General features: G+C 48.0%; 1 long non-coding RNA gene across 1 annotated transcript in view; it reads left to right on the forward strand.

Moving 5' to 3' along the window:
• Positions 1–598: 598 nt before the first annotated feature.
• The window catches only part of LOC147700970 (uncharacterized), a 32,292-nt gene continuing 11,723 nt past the window's right edge, over positions 599–21,167 (forward strand). Inside the window, exons 1-2 of the long non-coding RNA XR_015297149.1 lie at positions 599–886; positions 8,194–8,253. This is a non-coding gene — a long non-coding RNA (uncharacterized LOC147700970). The remainder of the gene's footprint in view (positions 887–8,193; positions 8,254–21,167) is intronic.

A 21,167-nucleotide genomic window follows, 5' to 3' on the forward strand; every position in this document is an offset into this window, starting at 1 on the left:
GGTGATAGACTAATATGCACTGTAAGCAAAGAGATGTCACCCCTCCGAGTCACAGGTTAATATGCGCTACCAGTGATACCTCTTAAGATGCGTGAGATGTCACCTATACCTGGTTATAGTGGCTCCTCAGAGCCCCAGACCTGAGGTGACGTCCCATATTACGGTGGCCCTGCCCCCTTCCATGCCTCTGGACACAAACAGCACACCTGTGTACGTCCTCAGGTGTATCCAGGGTGGGAGGTGAAGTATGAAAAGGTAATGGGGGGCCCCCGTCGCTGCCTCGCGCCGGTTGCAGTTTCTTCGAAACACAAGTGACATCACCGCTGGTGCCACGAGCCTGGTGCGGCTGTAACAGTATCCCCCCCTCCTGCCCCCCAGGGCCTCCTCCCCGAGGTATCCGGTTTAGCTAGCATTCTCGCATTGTGCTGTCCACCTTGAAAGGTACCGGCTGCTGCACAGACGTTATCAGGAGGACCTGGAAATTACTCTCTTAAATCCTAGAGGGGCGCGTGCCGAACACTCAAGAACGAGAATTCACCCCATCATGGAATCCAGATATTTTTTGGAAAAGGCGAATGTGTTTGCTTCTTTCTCGCTTTCTGGCACTCGGGAATGACCCTGACTGAGGACAGGGGGCCGCAAGGCGTGTGCGATTGGTGTAGTGAGCTTAACTCCTGAGAAGTGGCCAAGATCCAGACATGTTTCGGCTCTGAGGCTTCTTCAGGGCTTTTGGTCCCCCTGAAGCTTGGACCATCGGCAGGTGGGGGGACGGCCCACTGGAGAGCAGTAGCGACTGCGCGTGAGCTGGAGGGGGTCTTAGGGCACTGAAGAGAAGGATTCCAGCTGAGATGAGGCCGGAGCACGGCATGGCGCCATCATGAAACAGGTAAATGGCGGGAGGGGACACACGGGGGTCAGAGAGTCAGAGGACCTGTGTTCCAAGTCCCACAAGAACCTCCCCAGTCTAGGTTAACTGCAGTGCCAAGTGTCTCTTGTTACCATCCTTGGGTATTGGGTCTCGTGGGCTCTTGCACTTGCAGTATCTGGACATTTGGATGAATTTCTTGCCCATAAACATGGCACATAGACATCTCTAATGACCGAAGCCCCCAGGACAGCAAGCATGTCCATGGTCGGGAGCATTTCCATGGGCCATGCATAATACCCATTCACTCCTTGGCCCCTTTGCTAAGAGTCCCCACAAAGGCTCCATCTGCTTCTTACAAAAGCGGGCATTCACCTCCCATGGATGGTACTGGAGATGACAAAGTGGTCTGATGCACTTTCAGGGCTCAGACTTGCAGATGTTGGGTGAGTCTTCTGTACCACCACCTGGAATCGAAGATCCAACATGGAGCTTAACAGCACCTTGTTTTACATTAATTCTTTATATAGATCTTCATGCTGTGCTAAGGGTGTTTCAAGGCACTGGTAAGGATCTGGAAAAAGGGACAAGAAGAGAGCATTGGAGGGGACAGAATAGGTAGCATGGAAGGTTGAGTGTGTCTTGTGGGTGGACAGGACCTCATCACAACTGTATTATTTCTCAGAACTGAGTGATGGTGCTTCGTGGGGAACAGGCTGTTGTCTATAGTTCACACACATGGATGTAAGTAGCACATTACATTCATACATTCATGCTTCCAAGCATTCGTACAGTAATACATGTAGCACACTTACGGACACTCATACGTTGACAAAAACACTTGCACGAGGTCACTGTCCTATCAGTACTTACCTCGTGCCACAGGTAATAAATGGAACGTTAGTTAGGTATGTATATGATGTATAAGAATGTTGTGTAGAACTGCGATAAAGACTCCCGTGTACATTATTCCTTTATTTACAACACAGGTATTACCTCCTCGTCTGTCTTCCCTTTCCATTCCTTAACAATAAGCAGCTCGTCTGCTCCGCAGAAACCTATTACCCAGCAGAGGGCAAATACTTCCCCTACCTAATATGGCGCTGCCTACCGGCATGAATAAAGGGGGAAATGCACCACCACCATAGCGTGTTCTTTTTTTCTGCCTTGCAGTGCCGCTTACTTACCGTGGTCAGGTAAGTTATGTTTTATTACTTTTTAGTTTTTTTGAGACTTGCTTTAGCAGTCATGTCATTTTCTTTGGCCTACCCGCCCTGCTCAGCGGGTGTTGGTCTTTTGTTTGGGCTGCGGTGCAGAGGGTCCTGGTGCCCGTTCTTGGCCCCTGCATTCCTCCATTGTGGCGCCCGCCCATATGAGCTGTTTTTAGGTCGAGCCTGGGCAGCTCATGCTCTGCTCTGCTCTGCAAAGCATGCTGCATTGAGGTAGGGACTTGATGCTTTGCCCACTCTCCTCTCACATTTTTCATTGGCTTGTGTCATTGTCCAATGTGGCAGTTCATTGGTCAAAAGGATTAGTAGTCCCTCCTTAGTACTGCCTGTCTCATTTTGTACACTCCCATGGTGACACCTCCTGTTACGTGTGTTATTGATCGGTAGGATGAGAGACTTTGTTTCTTTTGTAGCAGGTGTGGTGCAGGAAGCGCCCGTCTTCATTGTACCTGCGGTCATGGAGCCGGGCGCTTCTTGCTCTGCCGGGGATCCCACAGTGGAAGTGCTGCGCCTCCTGATAAATGAGGCTATTGAGGCTGCATTCAGGACTCGGGAGGCTGATGACCCCCCTGCTAAAGTTCCTCGCCCTGCTCCCTTGGCTGATGCTGCTGAGGAGGATGGCAGGAGGGCTCGCTTTATGCAGGGAGCTGAGCTCTTTGACTTGTTTGCCCATATCAGGAATTATCTGGGGTTTCCTTCACCTGCGGTGAATGACTTGGAGGAGGATTTCTTTAACCAGGATCACCAACCTCATCCTGACTCTTTGCCTTTGCACAATGCTGTCCGCAAGGTGCTGGCTCATGAATGGTGAGACGTAGCTAAATCTGCCTTTCCTCACTTTTTGCATAAATGTTACACTTTGGAGAGGTTTTCAGAGGAGTTCATTCAGTCCCTCAAGGTGGATCATCTGATGGCTAGCCTTTCTTCACCTGGCATGGTTCTTTCCGATGATGCCCTCCCTTCCAACCCAGTAGACAAGAAGGTGGTGGGTGCTGTGAAGAGGTCTTCTGCCTCCTCCAATTTTTCAGTTCTGGCTATGGCATTTACCACTTTTATGGCTCAGTCCCTCTTGAAGGATTTCCAGGCTTTGGCTCTCCAGTTAGGTGGCGGTGGGGATGCTTCCTCTCTGTCTGCTCTCATGGAACCACAGGTTCACTACCTGTCCAACAGCTCCTTTGATAACTCGTGTGCGTCGGCTGCTGCATCAGGGGCTTACAATGCTGCTCGTCGCCATATCTGGAAGCGTTTTGGAAAACAGAGGTCTCGTAGAAGTCTGCACTCCTCAAATTGTCATTTGAGGGTTCATAGGTGTTTGGCCCCCAGCTGGAGGAACTGGTCATGCAGTCGGCAGAGTATCGGAAGCTGGTGGCTCTTGTTTGCCCTTCCTCTCGAGGTAGGGGTTTTGGTTAACGACCTGCTTTAACCTTTCCTCCCACCATGCTATTGCCTTTCTTCTGGCCAGGGGTGCTCAACAGCCCTTTTGTGGGCAGGGGTCATGGCTGGGGGGCCCCTGGAGGGGACAAGTCCTGGTTCCGGTGGTGCTTCCTCAAGATCTTTTTCCAAAGCAGTGACTATCCACCTTTTCCAGTTTGAGGTCGCCTTCGCTTCTTTGGTCAGGCCTGGCAGGGTCTTTCCGATGCCTGGGCTGTTCGTATGGTGACCTACGATTACCGGATTGAATTTTCATCTCGCCATGATCCGGTGTTCAGAGCCGCCCCGCTGCCACGGGATCCCGTGAGGCAGGCGTCCTTGCTGAAGGGCATTCAGCTTCTCTTGGAGAAGGCAGTGATTGTGGGAGTTCTGCCCCTAGAACGGGGACTGCGGTCTTACTCCATCTTTTTTTCTGGTTTGAAAGAAGGATACTACAGACTTGCGCCCTGTGTTGTATCTGAAGTTGGTGAATCTCTACATTCCTCATCGTTGTTTCAAGATGGTGACTTTGCAGTCGATCCTTCAACTGGTGCACCAGGGGTGTTTCCTCATCTCCCTTGACCTGACGGACGCCTACCTGTAGGTTCCCACCCATCCAGCAGATCAGCAGTTTCTGTGCTTTGTGGTGGGCTCCCAGCAGTTCCAGGTGCTTCTTTTCGGCCTTTCGTCAATGGCAAGAGTGTTTATGAAGCTCTTAGCCCCCGTGATGGGTATTTTCCATTCCCAGGGCATTCAGGTTTTTCTGTACCTTGATGATTGGATGATTGTTTCTTCTTTTTTTTCTCAGGCCACAGAGGATGTTCATCAGGTCTGTCTTCTGCTTAATTCTTTTGTTTTTCCTCATCAACCACAGGAAATCCTCCCTTCGGCCCTCCCAGTTTCTGACGTTCCTCTGGGCCCTCTTCCGGATGGATCTGGGGATGGTGTTCTTGTTCCCTGAAAGACAATTGCCTCTGTTCAGGGATTCGCCAGTCTCTGTTTCGCCTTTCCCGGAGGGTGGGTCTGTGGGTTGAGGAGACTATCTTTTCTCTCTCAGCAGTCTTTCTTCCAGGTAGGAAGAATTGGCCTGCGGATTCGTTGAGCCAGGTGTTTCCCTCCTCCGTGTCCATATGTCTGTCTCCCACCTTTTTCGGAATATTCATTCCAGGTTTGGCCTTCCATGGCTGATTCTATTTACCTAAGAGGGTACGCTTCTTCTTCTGAATTTTTGCAGATTGGTTCCGTCAAGGTTGGCCTGGTCAATCAATGCTATATCCATCCTGTGGTCCCAAGGGCACCCTCTTCCCCTTTCCCTTCATTCCCCGGGTCCTCAGAAAGATTCTGCCGGATTGGGCAGAGGTTCTTCTGGTTGTTCCGGAGTGGTCCCGGAGGCCCTGGTTTACCCTTCTCTTGGATTTGGCAGTATGTCCCAATTGGCAGTTTCTCCTGTACCCATCTCTGCTGCGTACTCCTCTTCTCAGCTCATCCTCCCTCCTTCGCCTCCGGCTGGGTGTCTGCCACTTGAGAGGATGACTTTGTTGGATCAGAGTTTTTCGCTTGATGTGGCTCAGTGCATCCAATTGTCTTGCAGGCCTTTGGCCCTGAAGTCTTATGGTCGGTGTTGGCGGCATATTGACTTTTGGCGTTGTGGGAAGGGCCTGTCTTCTTCCTGTGATTCTTTCAAGGCGTTGGACTTTTTAAGAGGTGGTTTTGTCGTGGCTATCTCTACTCTGCGTGCCCAGTGGGCTGTCATTCTAGCCTTTTGTGGTTTTGCTATGGCTTCTGTGTGTCCCTTGAGGTCTCACCTTTTGCAACGTTTTTTGCTTCAGCGTCCTGTCTCCCGCTCTCCGGGTCTGGCTTGGGATCTTCCCTTGGTGCTATAGGCATTGACTGGTCCTCTGTTTGAACTCCTGCTTTCTGTTGGCCTTGAGTTTCTTTTGGGGAACGTTTTTTTTGGGTGGCCATTTCTTCTGGTCGGCAGGTTGGTGGCTTCATTGGCTTCTCCCCCTTTCTTACGTTTTTGTTCTAACAAGGTGATTTTGTGTCCTAGTCAGATTTTTCTGCCCAAGATCTTGCCTCACTTCCACTATCAGAAGGATATTGTCCTTCCTGTTTTTTTCCTGACCCATCTTCTCCCGAGGAGGAGGTTCTCCATTCCCTGGATGCCCTGCAGGCCCTTTGCATATACCCGGTTGTACCCGTGATTTTAGGAAGGTGGATTCCTTATTTGTTACCAACGGTCTCTTTGGGATGGGTCTCAAGCCTTCCTTGTCCAGTTTGACTCATTGGGTGAAGTGTGCAGTTCTGTTGTCATAGGATGCTGCTCATTGTCCTCTTCCATCTTCTTTCCACGGGCGGTTCACTCGAGGGGTTTCCTCATCTTGGACCATGTTTAAGCGTGTCTTCTTATGTGATATTTAGAATGCGGTTCCATGGGTCTCTCCGACACTTTTGTCCCCCACTTCCTTCAGATAGCGTCTTCTGCTACTTTTGGTGCTCATGTTTTGTCTGCTCCACAGGATTTTGTGATTTGTACTGCTTTCTTTTGTCATTAAACCGGCCCGTTGAGTTTTTGCTGCATCCTTCTTGACTTTGTTTTTAAATCACCATGTGCTTTGGTTTGGGCTCATTGTTAAGGAATGGAACAGGAAGAAGGATGAGGAGGTAATGCCCGGTTACTCGCCGGTAATCTTCATTACTCTGAGTCCTGGTCTCCCCGTACTATTCCTGAGCCCGTCCCTCCCTCCTTCTTCATGTGGTGATTGTTTTGTGTTTTTTGTTTTTCTTGGGTTTCTTTGATGCTATTGTGGTGATGCACTTTCCCCGTTATACATGCCGGTAGGCAGCACCATATTTGGGGAAGTGTTTGACCTCTGGTGGGTAATAGGTTTCTGCAGATGCCATTTCAAAATCTTAAGTCTTGCACACAAGACAATGTATGATGCCGACCCGTATTACCTAAAAAAAACTTCAATGGTATATACAAGGAAGATCATTAAGGTCCGGCACTAAATCATACCTTGCCCAGCCTCGTATTTGAGCCTTGCGCTACGGGTGCCGCTCTTTTTTTATACCTTGCCCCTATGCTATGGAATAAATTACCTGTATACATTTCATCCATAGCCGATCACAAATGTTTCCACAAAAAACTGAAAACTTGGCTTTTTCCTCACTAAGCTAATTCGTTTTGGATTGCTGTCTGCTCTACTGTCCTTTAGCTGCTGGCGCCATGAAACCTCACGGTGAGATGTGCGCTATACAAGAATATTTGACATTGACATTGCAGAGCCGACGAGCTGCTCATTGTTAAGGAGTGGAACGGGAAGACCAGGACACGGAGTAATGAAGATTACCATAAGTAACCGGACATTTGGCTTCTGACTCCAGGCATATACCTAGCAAGGACCAAAATGGGGTGGGGGAGTGGGCTTGGACCATCCTATTCAGTAGTTGGTCAGTGTCGGGAGGCTGTCCCAAAAGTTTCTGGCCAGTACGGATTAGTGTAAAAATTGTCAGGTTGGACTGGTGCTTTAGAAGCACTGTATTGACCACACTTGGAGACCACCACAAGTAGGCCAGGTGGCCTCCAAGTGTTTCTTCCAGCTAAAAAAAATTCGGAAGGTCCGTCGTCTACTCACGCCCGAGGCAATCACCCAGGTTGTGATTTCCACTGTCCTGTCCCATCTGGACTACCCGAACCCCATCTATCTAGGTCTTCCAAACTACCTATCTAAACGCCTCCAGAAGGTACAGAACCACGCTGCGAGGCTAATCCTGAAACAACCGAGGCGACAGGCAGCTACTCCCTTACTCAGGAAACTGCATTGGCTTCCAGTCACCCAGCGCTGTACCTTTAAAACTGGATGTATAATATTCAAATCCCTGTACTGCAAAAGCCCCAAATTCATTAATCAACTAATTACCAGATACATCCCATCCTGAAACCTACGCTCACTCCATCAGAGCCTCCTGCAGACGCCCCCTTCCAAACTTAAGCGCGCCGGAGGCCGTAGGTTCGCTACACTTGCCCCCTGCCTATGGAACACCTTTCCTCGGGAGATCCGGAATTGTCAGGACCTTCTCTCTTTCCGGAAAGCCTTGAAGACCTGGCTTTTCAGACAAGCACTTCAATAACTCTCCACCCCTCATCCACGTTTATGCTACTGTTGATCGCAGCGCCAAGAAACCAATCGGTGATAGTGCGCTTAATAAATATTTTAATAACATAACATAACATAACCACCTTGAATTCCTCTGATGTAGAACGGTCACAGCCTCTTTTTAACTCGCCCTCGTTGTCTCAGAGAGTAGCCAAGGGTCACAGAGGAACGAAGTAACGCACCAGGGAGAGACACAAAAGGGAAACATGTGGACAGTGTGATTAGAAATAAGGAGTCTGTTGCCACACAAGGCAGCTGACCCCAAAGAGCAGAGCCCCCCAGCCCTCCTATGCCTGCCCTGAGACCTAACGGTGATTTGTGCGCTATACAAGATCCTTTGACTGTGACTTTGACTTCACCCCGTGCTGCTCTTGTGACCCTTTAGCATAGTGCTCGGCACTGGGACCAGGTCCGAGTCAAAGATGGGTTTTGGAAGCAGTAGAAAGTGCCCAGGAGGAGTTATTATCATCCTGGGCCACAGGTGGCACCAAGGCCTCGTCTCACCCTCACCTCTGCTTTGTCTCTGCAGCCCGAAGCCCCCGCGAGAGTCTCCGTGTTCGACATCTTCCCACGGACCCCCGCCGGACAGGTAAGCGCTGCACCCTCACACCTGCGTGGCACACACACTCATAGTACCAGGCGAAGGAAAGGGTGACCACGGAGCCACTAATGACACCAGCCATTCCCTATTGATCATTCAAAAATGGAGAGCAACCAACGAGACATTATCGATCACTGTCACATAGATGTTTCTATCTGTTGTATTGCATGGTCTGCATAGCGCTTCCCGTCAGCTCTCTGGGCGCTCTTCTTTAGACTGCACGGGGAGCGGGCATCAGATGTTGTTTGGTCAATATGAGAGGTGTTGAGAGAGATGGACTGGGTCAGAAATGTACTCTAAATATGGTGTGTCGGACCAGCGGCCGAAGTGCATTCAAAAAAGGTACGGGAAGTGTGACGGTGTATGAAATGGAGGCGGGGTCAGTGAGCGTGGGGGCGGGGTCAACAAGACATATTCTGTACATGTTTTTTGTCTTTCACCTTCTTGTAACTACATATTAAAATAGCTCACTGCTTATATGAAAAATGAATACAAGGCAAGTTAATCAGGGGGAAATGCAGTATAGCAGTAAATTATGAAACCTCTATTAGTTAATGCACTGCAGAGGTCTGGGTGTCACCAGATAGCCACAGAATTGAATCTTGGTTGATGCATTGGAGAATAGAGGCTTGTGCCATTTTAGTGCTACGAGGTCCCAGCCATGACATAAAGCACTGTAAATATATGCCATTATTTTAAATTTGCTTTACAGACACTATAAGGTAGGCTGCTATAAAATGCGAAAAAAGATTTAAGATAAAAACTTGCTTCCAAAATATCAATTGTGGTATTACCCAGACCGTATGTAGTGCATTTTTTTTATATAACTGTTCCTTAAAAGCACAAACTTCACAGATCAGCCTGTTACTCCTTGCACTACCACTTACAAAGAATAAATCTGTGTCATCAGGAAGCTTCAAGTGATTCCATCGATTAAAGCCGATACCGGCTTCAAGGCACCCTTTACATTTCCAGATTAACCAGATGTGCACATTTACACTTCTTTCAGACAAGCAGGCACCCTGGCAAGAAGGCTTGTACAGTTGTCTGCCCCTCCCTCTGTTTTACAGCACAGGAGACCCCACTGCCTGATACTAAAGCTGAAGCATTTGAACAATTAGAATAAACCATGCCAGAACAGTTGATTTTTCACAAAATTCTCTCAATATATACATCAGAGCTGGTCTTTGCTGACAGCACCTTCACATAACAAAATTACCACCTTCACTGCTGCTGCTGAATACACTGAGGCAGCAGGGGGGCCCTTTTGTGTTCACAGGTCAGCTTCTGGCAACATCACAGCAGTGACATTGCCTCACAGGCATCTCCACACTGCCCCCAACTCACCCGAATCACCCGTAGCTCCGGTCTCCCACACAGGTGTCACGCTGTTTGTTGGGGGTGGTATTGGTGAGTGGCCGGAGGGGTAGAGAAAGAACGACAAGGCGAAGGGCTATTGGAGTGTTAAAAAGGCACCTGCACACGTTAACAAATGATTGAAAGCACAGGAGCCACTGGAAGGACGCTGCTGTTTGCACGACTTCAGTGCAGACAGCGCTGGGCGCATCTTCGATGATTGCTTCCAGGGAATGAGACATCCCGCCCGTGCAAAAAGTCAGCCCTGCATAGCATATACTTTGAGTGGGCTTTGGGTCAGTCCCTTGCTCGTGATTGGATGGATTTCTTGTCCATCTCGCATGTCTTCTCTTGACTTGATGCCTTTCCTCCCTATTCTTGTGCGTGTCCCACCCAGGAGCATTCCAGTCTCACAGCGTTCTGTAGTAATGAAGACACCACACTGGTATGATGTAATTCAAGTAGGTTTATTCAGGTAGATAAACAGGTAGTATAAATCCTCAGTAAGTCCTCATGAACAGCCCCACCAGGAGCAGCCTGCTAGCTGCTCAGCCCCATCCACCACTGTCATCACTCATCCAGTCACCCAAACATACCACTCATGGCCCATTCACCAACATTCCATACAGAGCGCACACACACAGGCTGAGCAGCTAGGACATGGTAACATAGAGAAAGAATCATAGCGCAGGAATACTACATATCTCTTCCCTAATAAACAAAAGAAGAATAAAAACAAAGCATTAAAACATGAGCATGAAAGGAAAACTATAAACAAGAAAGTACAGCAAACGTTAACAGTCCCCAACCCAAAAATGAAGGAAACACCGTCCGCATCATAAAAAGGAAATGAACTAATAAAATAAGAGTCAGAAGCCCAGACCCAGGGATGATGGGAACACCGCATCACGAGAGGGTAAGGAACTAAAGACAAGAAGGAAAGGTGGATACAGAATATACCCATCTGCTCCTCTAATAAGAAAAGAATAAACATAAAGATGCTAGTCATGTGGACCAAAGGGACTAAAACCCAATATCCTGCTCCCAACCTAAACAAGGGACAACAGTGTTACGTATGTGCTCTCCATGTAGGGATACAAGTCATGTGGACTAAAGGGACTGAAACCCGATGTCCTGCCCACACCATTTACAAGGGACAACCCGTAAAAAAAAACGTAAATACTCTCCATGAGAGGAGGCACGCAAGGCAAAAATCCTGCAACAACAAGCATTTGCAATGCAATAGGTCTCGCATTAGGAAAGTTTGAGCTATTGGTATTGTAAATGACACATTTTTTATTTATGTTTTGTTTTTGAAAATAGCGAAATTATAGCTTTGTCATTTATAAAGCCAATAGTTTTAACTTTCGCAAATATGACACCTATAGCATTTGTAATGCAATATGTGTTGTATGTACGTGACTTGCATGTATTGATATTACAAATAACAATGGCTTTTAATTTTTTTAAATAATTAATACTTAAATAAAAGTCATAGTAATTTATAATGGCAATAGCTTAAACTTTAGTAAATAACTTTTGTGAAGATTATGTTAAGTGTATTTTATTGTGACGAAAATCCAAGAACAGAAGTGAAATATTAACATCTTTTTGTTACATTTGTAATAAAGCTTGAAACATTGAGAGAAAATATTTGAACCAGTTGTTGAATGGTTGCACAGATTGATGCTGTGGTGGCGCTGAGTGATGTTGTGATGGCGAACAAGTGATGCAGTGGCGTTCAGTGATGCTGTGGTAGCGCATAGTGCTGTTGTGGTGCCCCTGAGTGATGCTGTGGTGGTGCTGAGTGATGCTGTATGCTATGCTATGTTTTGTTTTGCTATCCTATGTTTTGTTTTGTTATTCTATGCTTTGTTTTGCTATCCTATGTTGTGTTTTGTTATGCTATGTTTTGCTATGCTATGCTTTGCTATGTTTTGCTATGTTTTGCTATGCTATGTTATGCTTTGCTATGTTTTGATATGATATGCTATGTTTTGCTATGATAGGCTATGTTTTGTTTTGTTATGCTATGCTATGTTTTGTTTTGTTTGGCTATGCTATGTTTTGTTGTGTTTGGCTACACTTTATTATGTTTTGTGCTTTGTTTTGTTATGCGATGTTTTGTTATGTTATGCTATGTTTTGTTATGCTATGCTTTGTTGTGTTTTGCTATGTTTTGTTATGCTTTGTTTTGTTATGCTTTGTTTTGTTATGCTATGTTTTGTTATGCTATGTTTTGCTATCCTATGCTTGTGTTTGTTATGCTATGCTATGCTGTGTTTTGTTATGCTATGCTATGCTGTATTTTGTTATGCTATGCTGTGTTTTGTTATGCTATGCTGGTGAGGGTGGGTGTGTGAGGGGATGTGAGGGTGAAGGGATGTGAGGGTGAAGGGATGTGAGGGTGAGGGGGTGTGAGGGTGAAGGGATGTGAGGGTTAGGGGTGTGTGAGGGTGAGGGGTGTGAGGGTGTGGGGGTGTGAGGGGTTGTGAGTGTGTGCGAGGGTGTGTGAGGGTGAGGGGTATGGGGGTGTGAGGGTGTGTGTGTGATGGTGTGTGAGGGAGGGTGAGGGGATGTGAGGGTGAGGGTGTGTGAGGGTGAGGGTGTGTGAGGGTGAGGGTGGGTGAGGGGGTGTGAGGGTGTGTGAGGGTGAGGGGATGTGAGAGTGAGCAGGTGTGAGGGTGAGGGTGTGTGGGGGTGAGGGTGAGGGGGTGTGAGGGTGTGTGGAGGTAGGGGTGTGAGGGGGTGTGAGGGTGAGGGTGTGTGAGGGTGAGGGGTTGTGAGGGTGAGGGGGGGTGAGAGTGAGGGGGTTTGAGATTGAGGGGGTGTGGGGGTGAGGATTGTTGTGAGGGGTTGTGGGGGTGAGGGGGGGTGAGGGTGAGGGTGAGTCGCGTACTTGTGCTGGTTTTCTTCTGGGATTAAGCCTCTCTTCATTAATATGCTGCCTGTGAGCCTGCTTTCAGCCTTGCCTAACGGGAGGGGCCTTGCTGTGTCTGAAGGTGACAATGGTAGTTCTTGAACCCTCAGGAACTCTGTGGGTTCCGACGTCAACATAATTCAGCACTCGGACCTTTCACCTCACAGACCCCACGCCAGACGCATGCTTTTTTAAACGACTCCAGCTAGATGCCCGCCTAGTTCAGTGCCTTAATGCAGGACGAGTTCGTCTTATGTTCGAAATAGACCCTCTCTTGTGCAGAATAACCGCTCACGCTTCTTTAACAAGTGGGGGTTGGTGTGATTCCTTCCCGTAATCACGGGCTGTCATTGAAAATTGGGTTACTCCCATACAGACAGACCTCGGCAAAGATAACAAGAACCAGCCACTGAAGTGTCTACATTCTGAAACAGCCCACTTCTCACTTGGTATATAGCTACAGCAGAGAAAGCATCGTTAACAAGCTCTTGGAATTTCTGTGGGGAGGGGGGGGGGAAATGGGAGACAAAGTACGGCCGGCCGTGGGCAGCAACAGCAGGGGTGACTAATTAAGGGGAGGAGAAATGCCTGAGCAAACGGCAAGCTCGTGCACGGGCACATAAAAACAATGGCCTTGGGTAGTTTAGCTGAGACCAAACGAAAGGATGTACGCAACGCCTTCTCCTAAATGCCCCTGACCGTACATATCACACTCAAAGGGCAGCAAAGCGAAATCAGAACACACGTATTGAAACTGCTCTGGAGTTTCGCCACCACAACAACATCAGCAAAAACAAGCGCAGGGTAGTCACAAGACTATATTTTATTGGCTTTGCCCGCATTTTTATGTTAAAAGCAGTAAAAAAAAACATTCAATAACTTAATGAGCATTCGAAATCACCGCCGCAGCCCTGCTCCGTGTAAACCGGAAGTCAGGCACTTTTGGCCGAGACGGGGGCGGGGCCTGCAATCCAGCAGGAAGTTCCGCCCGCCGCCGCCGAGGAAGCAGTGAAGCCGGCCGACTCCGACCAGCGCTGCAGAGGAGACACGAAACACGCCGAAAGAGCCCGGTGAGTGGGAGGGGAGGGGAGGGCCAGGGCTAATGTGAAGGCCTGTGTGTATGCGTGTGTGCGTGCGTGTGTGTGTGTGCATGTGTGTGCGCATGCGTGACTGTGTGTGATTGAGAGAATGCGAGGCAGGGGATAGTGTGCCTGCGTGTGCATGCGCGCGTCTGTGTGTGTGTGCGTGCATGCAGAGGGGTGGGGGCTGCCTGTGTCTGTGTGTGAGCGAGGGCTTGCGCCTGTGTGTGTGCGTGCGTGCATGCAGAGGGGTGGGGGCTGCCTGTGTCTGTGTGAGAGCCAGGGCTTGCACCGCGCATGCGCAGGTATCAGACGCGCGCTCCCGCGAGGAAAAACGCTCGTAACAGATTGGTGTCCTCATTCCCAACTCATTCCCCATACGGGCGGCAAAAGGTCTGAAGCAGACACTCTCAATGCTCACGCATTGAGAGTAAGGTCTGCTCGACCTAAAAAAAAAACGTGTGGCACAAGGTGTCTTACGCACGCAAGGAAAGTGACTCCTTACAATAAGACAAAAATGGGAACATGAACCAAAACCTAATATAATGCGAAATGACCCATACAAAGTGAACTTGTGTAAATAAGAACTGTACCTATAAACTTGCTCCTGTGTAGGGGTTGTGGGAGTGCACAAAAGAAACCAGGAAAAACCTGTGACAGCCATCCCAAAAGACCATGACCTTCCTTGCGTAAGGAACCCTAATTAAATTCAAAACGATACAAACTCATTATACATGGCAATAACCTTAAGTAAATAAAATAAATAGGCACTGTAGACGAGCAATACATCAAAAACAATTTCTGTAAAAATGTGTAAAACAAATAACCACACCGGTGAGCGACACCTCACCGAGTTGTCCCTTGGAAATACTTGGTACCCTGTAGTGAGTGATGACTCACACCTGTATGCTTACAAAGCCAGGTTCACCTTTTCATAACTAAACAGGAGCACTGTGAGCAAAGGTCCCCTGTACATCTATGTATTTTGATGAAAAGAAACTAGATCATATGGGCGCATAGCCCCGCAGTGAAATAAAACGAGAACACACAGTTAAGGATACCACTCCAGCTTCAGGTACTTTGACAAGGGGCAGTCTCACATGGCCATGCGAGACACTGATGCCTCCAGGAGCAATATGTAGCCACCCCCCAAATGTGCAGAAGCGTTAGATGTAGACATGGGGAAAGCAAGAAAAGTACTTGCATATTTTTGTACTATACAGACAAACTAGAGCTGGAGTGGAGCCGATCTTCACTCTAGGACGCTGCCAGTATTTTGGATGAGAAAGTCAAAGAAACAAAAGTGTACCTTTACTTGAAAAATGTCCCCTTTGGAGACTGTACTTGCACTGTAAAATGATGTATGCTCACTCTAACAGTGAGCTTCCGAAGAATATTGAAGAACATGGGGTGATCCGATGCTTGCGTGCTACTTCAGCAAGATGGCGGCACGCTAATGACGCTGCACCGGATCGCTCACGGCGCGTCCGCGCTCAAACGCGTCTCAAAGCAGCTCGATGATTGTTGAACTGCTGCGACATCAGAGAAGACATTAATTCTCCAACAAGCAAACATCATAAAGCAGGTAAGAGCGCACTCAGCTTATGACTCGCGCTGAGTGTGTGCGCCCTATGTCTCTCGCCTCTGTTTTAAATCCAAGAAAGAGCTATTTAACTGCCGCAGATCTGGATGGCTCAAACAACAACAAATAAAAAACAGAAAATGTCTCACCACAGTGTTTCAACCATTTGACCAGAAACAGGTCAAATTTCAACGCGGTTAGAAAATGCCATATTGAAGTCGTCTTAGTACAGTTAAAAAATCAAGGCCAAAAAAGTGTCACCATACTTTGTCCCAAAGGATTTGGAAGGCTTTGTTACTGTGTGGTCTCAAACACATCCTCACACTTTCTGTCAACCACTGCTTGTGAACATGACAGAGAAGTCCAAGTAAATCTTTTTGCGCACCTCCATGCGTGACTCTGTGCAAGTCCCAGTGTGTCGGGAACACTGCATTAACACAGACAGAAATAAGGCACAAAGTGGAATGGAATGGAATGAGGATTTGTAAAGCGCGATGGCTACCCGGAGGCGTCCCAGCGCTGTAGACAGACTGAAGGGTTGTGCTATAGGGATGGGAGTGCGGGAGGCAGAGGAGCAGGTTAAGTGAGGGATTTATTGAAGAGCCAAGTTTTTAAGAGTTTTCGAAAGAAGAGCAGGTTGGGTTCTGACCTAATTGCGAGGGGAAGAGAGTTCCAGATCCTGGCTAGGTTGTAGGCAAGCGAGCGGCCTCCGCATCTGGCTCTTCTGATGCGTGGTACGGAGGTTAGGTAGGAGGTCGCGGACCAGAGGGCCCGGGAAGGACAGTAGGCTACCACCAAGCAGTGATTTATGGTGGGGCCTGTTCCCCAGTAGGATCGGTGTGCAACGCACATGCTCTTGAATTCTATTCTGGCTTTCACAGGGAGCCAGTGAAGGTCCTTCAATCTGGCTGTAACTAGGGATCGGCGAGGAAGGTTCAAGAGGATTCTTGCCGCGCAGTTTTGAATGACTTGTAGTTTGGACAGTGTGGACTGTGGAGCGCCTAGATATAGGGCGTTACCGCAGTCGAGGCGCGACAGGATTAGTCCTTGGACCATGATCCGTCTGGAGTGAAACGGGAGAAGGGGAAGAATCTTGAGGAGCAATCTCATCAGTCCAAAGCAGATAGCGGCTAGTTTGGTGGCTTGGTAGTTGAAGGTGAGATTATGGTCGAGCCAGATCCCAAGGCTCTTAATTTGATCCTTAGGTTGTGGGGGGCTGCCTAGACAGAAGGGCCAGATGGTGTCAATGGATTTCGGGATGTTATTTCCAAGGAGCATCACCTCTGTTTTGTCTCCGTTAAGTTTTAGATGGGAGGCCGACATCCAGGACGTGACAGCTTTCAGGCAATTGTGTAAGCTGTGGTTAGGGTTGAGAGAAGGGTCCAGAGCTACCACCAACTGAGAGTCGTAAGACTTGTTTGTGAAAAAATGTACTTGCAAGTCACACACTGCGCAGCACACATGAAATAAAAATAGTGGCTCAATGTACTTGAAGGCTCACTCGCAGCTTCCATAAAGTTAAAGAATTGGCTCACAGTATTTGAAGTCAGAGAACTTGATGTAGTTACCACTTGAGACTGGGAACAGCACGCTTAAGTAGGGTCTTCCGTTGTAATGGACACTGGTGGGGCTGCATTGCGTGCTCTTTACATTCCCTTTGTGGCTCCTTAAGTTTCTGTGTTTCATCTTGTGGCTCCTGCTTTTTGCATCTTGTTCCTGTGGTCTGTGCCTGTCATCTTCTCCCTGTTGTAGCTTCATCCCAACATGTTGTAGAAGGCATCTTGAAGTCTCTACAGGCTACTCACACCAACTGTAGTGCATGGGGAGGTCTCCAACCCGCCACCAAAATTGATGCAGTAATGAAGACACCACTCTGGTATGATGTAATCTAAGTAGGTTTATTCAGGTAGATAAACAGGTAGTATAAACCCTCAGCAAGTCCTCATGAACAGCCCCACCAGGAGCAGCCTGCTAGCTGCTCAGCCCCATCCACCAACTGTCATCACTCATCCAGTCACACAGACCTTTTGACCGTACTAAAATTTATTTATACAACACTATAGGGGCTTTGAGCCAGCCCTCTTTATCCGTCAGTCTGTTACTATGTCGTTCACATTTTCAACAATAGCAAATAGAGACAGTGGGTCAACCCACTTCAGCCTTTGGCTAACTTCACTATGAGTGACGGCACATTCACACTCCTTTAAGTGCCAGGGACATTTATGTCAATGTGTGCTTTTTGAGACCAAAAACATTTTTTTTGCCTTACATACATTTTTTTCTTTTCAGATTAAAAAGGCCAGGCAGCTCTCCAACCTAGGGCTAGATGTAGGTAATTGTAAATTACCGATTCGAAAATACCGAATTTTACCAATTCGGTATTTTCGAATCGGTAATTGCTATGTAGATAAATAACCGGTAAAAATTACCGAATCGTTAGGATTCGGTAATTACCGAATCGGTATTTACCGATTCAGTAATTGCCATTCATTCCTATGGGCCATGAATGTCAATTACCGAATCGGTAAATACCGATTCGGTAAAATAGTGAAAGAGTCAAGGGTGTCAGGGTGTCACTTTGACACCCTGTTGCACCCCTGATTAGTGCTTGTGTGTACATGTGGCACACATACATGCCCTAAGGGCATGTATGTCTGCCACATGGCACAGTTGAAAATGCATTGATTTGCATTTTCTAAGTATTCCTTATTTACCACCAACTAATAGTTGGTGGTAAATAACAAATCCTTAAAGCACATGAGCACTGTTTAAAGTGCTTCCTATATCTCATTTACCGAATCGGTAAATGGTGATTCGGTAAATACCAAGGGCCATATGTAGGTAAATGGCATTTACCGAATCGTAAATACCGAATTTTACCGATTCGGTATTTACTATTCGGTAAATGCCATGTAGGTAATTATTCTGTAAATATTACCGAATCGGTAATATGCGGTAATTACCGAATCGGTATTTACCGATTCGGTAATTGCCATTGATTCCTATGGGCCTTGAGGCCCATAGGAATCAATGCAAATTACTGAATTGGTAAATACCGATTCGGTAATTTTACCGATTTGTCAAGGGGGACAGGGTGTCACTTTGACACCCTGTTGCACCCCTGATTTTGGCTTGTGTGCAATGTGACACACATACATGCCCTTAGGGCATGTATGTGTGCCACATGGCACAGGTGTACATGCACAGATGTGCATGTACACAGAAATTCGTTATTTACCATGCCATTGTATTTCATGGTAAATAACGAATTTCTAAGGGCCTGTGGCACTGTTTCCAGTGCCACCTACATCCCAAAATTCCGATTCTGTACATTTACCGAATCAGTACTTTACCGATTCGGTAAAATTACCGATTCGGTAAATATATAGAATCGGTAATTTTCAGGCCCCCTACATCTGGAATTACGAATACAAGTCGGTAACGGCCGAAATCGGCCGTTACCGACCGGTATTTTCCCACCTACATATGGCCCCAAATTGGTAAATACCGATTCGGTATTTGCCGAATCAGTAAATTTGCCCCGTACATAGGAAAAGCCTATTACCGGTCGGTAACGGATGATTTCGGCCGTTACCGACCGGTATTGGCCTTCCTACATCTGGCCCCAAATGTTTTGCAAAAACCATAAGAAACAGCGGCGTCTCTTCCAATATGGCGGAGGAGCGTTGTCCCCCAAAACGACAGGAAAGGAAAAATAAAACAATAACAAACATGTTTTATTATCGTTTAATTTTTCCTTTCCTGTCAAGTCTTGGGGCTGGCGCCAGGGGGATGACAGCAGGAGCACTAGTGCACTGCCTTCAGTGCGCATGAAAGTTTGGACCAAACCGTCATGCTGTGCAGGTAGGAGTCCGGACATCACTTAGATTTGGAATAGTTCATTCAGATATCAAGAAGGACTCAGACCCTCAAGAAAGGCGTGTGAATACTGAATGGAGGGGGCTCTATGTGGTCCATGGATGAGTGAAAAAGAAGCACCCACTCAGAGGCACAGCTGAGGGGAGGGAGGCTGCTCTTTGGGATCCAGCCAGGAGGAAAAGAGAAGAAGATAAAAAGAGAATATGCTCCATGGGGTTTACACAGGTGCACAAGAGGAGAAACCCACTGAGTGGGGAAGCTGTAACGTGGAGCTGCGGTTTGTGGGGTCCCTCATGGACTCATGGACACCAACTGGGAAGGAATGGCCAAAGACCAAAGGGAGCAGTGGAACAGGAGCAAACCACATAATGCAACATTCAAGAGCAGGGGGTGGATGTGTTCTGGAGGTGTCCAACATACTCCAGGAGGGCCACAACCATGCCACATTTTCAGGATATTCGCAGATTATGTAAATATGCGCCCCTTAGATCCATTGAGTGTAAAGTGACTATCCTGAACATCTGGCGAACATTCAGCACTCCTAGGCCTGTGTTGGATACCCCTGCTCTGTGGGGTCCGCCCAAGGGTGGAAAAAAGTGTAATATCTGGGACAGCTGAGGACACTGGAGAACGTGCTCTGTGGTCCCCACCCAGAAGCAAGAGAAGGGCGAACGACCAGGGCGTGCTGCATTCAGGCACCTGAGAGCATCCACATGAGAGTACCACGTGGCGTGAAGAGAGGGACCACAGCAGAGCGCGCTTAGCATCCTTTTGTTGAAAGAGGAATGGCACAAGGACAAAAGAAGCTCTGAGAGTGACAGGCACATCATGGGGGTGGCTTCAACATTAGAAATGTCCTAGAGGTACCACTGTGGCGTGTAGAGAGTGACCACAGCAGAGCACGGGTACCTACAGCGCGGAATGATGCAGAGTGTCTGAGGCACCCAAGAGCATAGCAGCCGGTAAAAGGGGGTGCTCTCAGGTGCCATTCAGTGTTTGGGGAGGAAGGAGTGAAAGGAGGAGTGGCAAAGGTCTGTCTGCATATCTCGATAGGCCTAGATTCTGGGCCTGGATACTAACAGGCACAAACAGGAACCATCCCCTTAAACCTTTCCACCCTTTCTATGGACGCCCGAGAGGGATGCTTTGGGTGGAGACAGTGACATGTGAACACCCCTCCCTAGCATCTTAAGTGGGGGTAACCACTGAAAGATTATACGTTTTAAATTGGCCTTTTCAGTTCCCCGGGCCTCAGAGATAAGCTCAATAAACGACCTAAGAAAGATCAGGGCGGGCTAGCTGGTGGGGGTCAAGTGCTCCTATGTGAGTGCTCAGTGAACGAGAGGGAGACAGAAAGGATGCAACGAAAGAAGAAACTGAGAGTAGCAAACTGTAGACGTGGGAGAGAGAAAGGCCAGTAAGAAAAAATAATGCAAGAACGGAAAAAATTGTGGCAGTTAGAACCTAGACAGGGAGAGGGGAAAAGGAAGCAAGGGTTTATGTAGGGAATGGACCATTCAGGAAGGGAAGTCCGGCATGCTCACTCAAACCTACTGCAGCATGGGAAGGAGGCTGAGGGGAGGGGGAACCCCCCTCCACCCCTCATGAAGAACGGCGGATGGTGGAGGCCGGAGTCCTCAGGCTACAGTAGCACACAGGGTGGGGTTTGTAATATATGAAGGCAGCAGATTGTGTGGACAAGACTCCAATCCCAGCAGACCCAGTGCAAGAGTCAAGCAGCAGGGGGCAGTGCTGCCCCTGGTGCTGCTGTGAACTTTCACCTCAGCCCCAGCTGCTGCTTGCATCGCTGCATTGGTCGGGGGGGGGGGGGGGTGGAAAGGGTCTCTTCACCTGCTTCTGTTTGCACATCTGGTTGGTAGGTGGGAATTCCAGTTCAAATATTCGGTGACTTTCAACAGAGAGCTCCTGGGTGGTGAAGCACTCTATACATTGGAAGATGGTGGGGAGTTGGATATGGGCAGGTGGACAGTTGCTGCATTTGGGGTTTTATTAGCATATATTGGTTTCAGATGTGAAGTCATTGATTGGTGGCAGTTCACCCGCAGTCTGTATCGCTAAAATCCCA

This window comes from Lissotriton vulgaris, chromosome 7 (genome assembly GCF_964263255.1).
Source record: "Lissotriton vulgaris chromosome 7, aLisVul1.2, whole genome shotgun sequence".
Lineage (NCBI taxonomy): Eukaryota > Metazoa > Chordata > Amphibia > Caudata > Salamandridae > Lissotriton > Lissotriton vulgaris.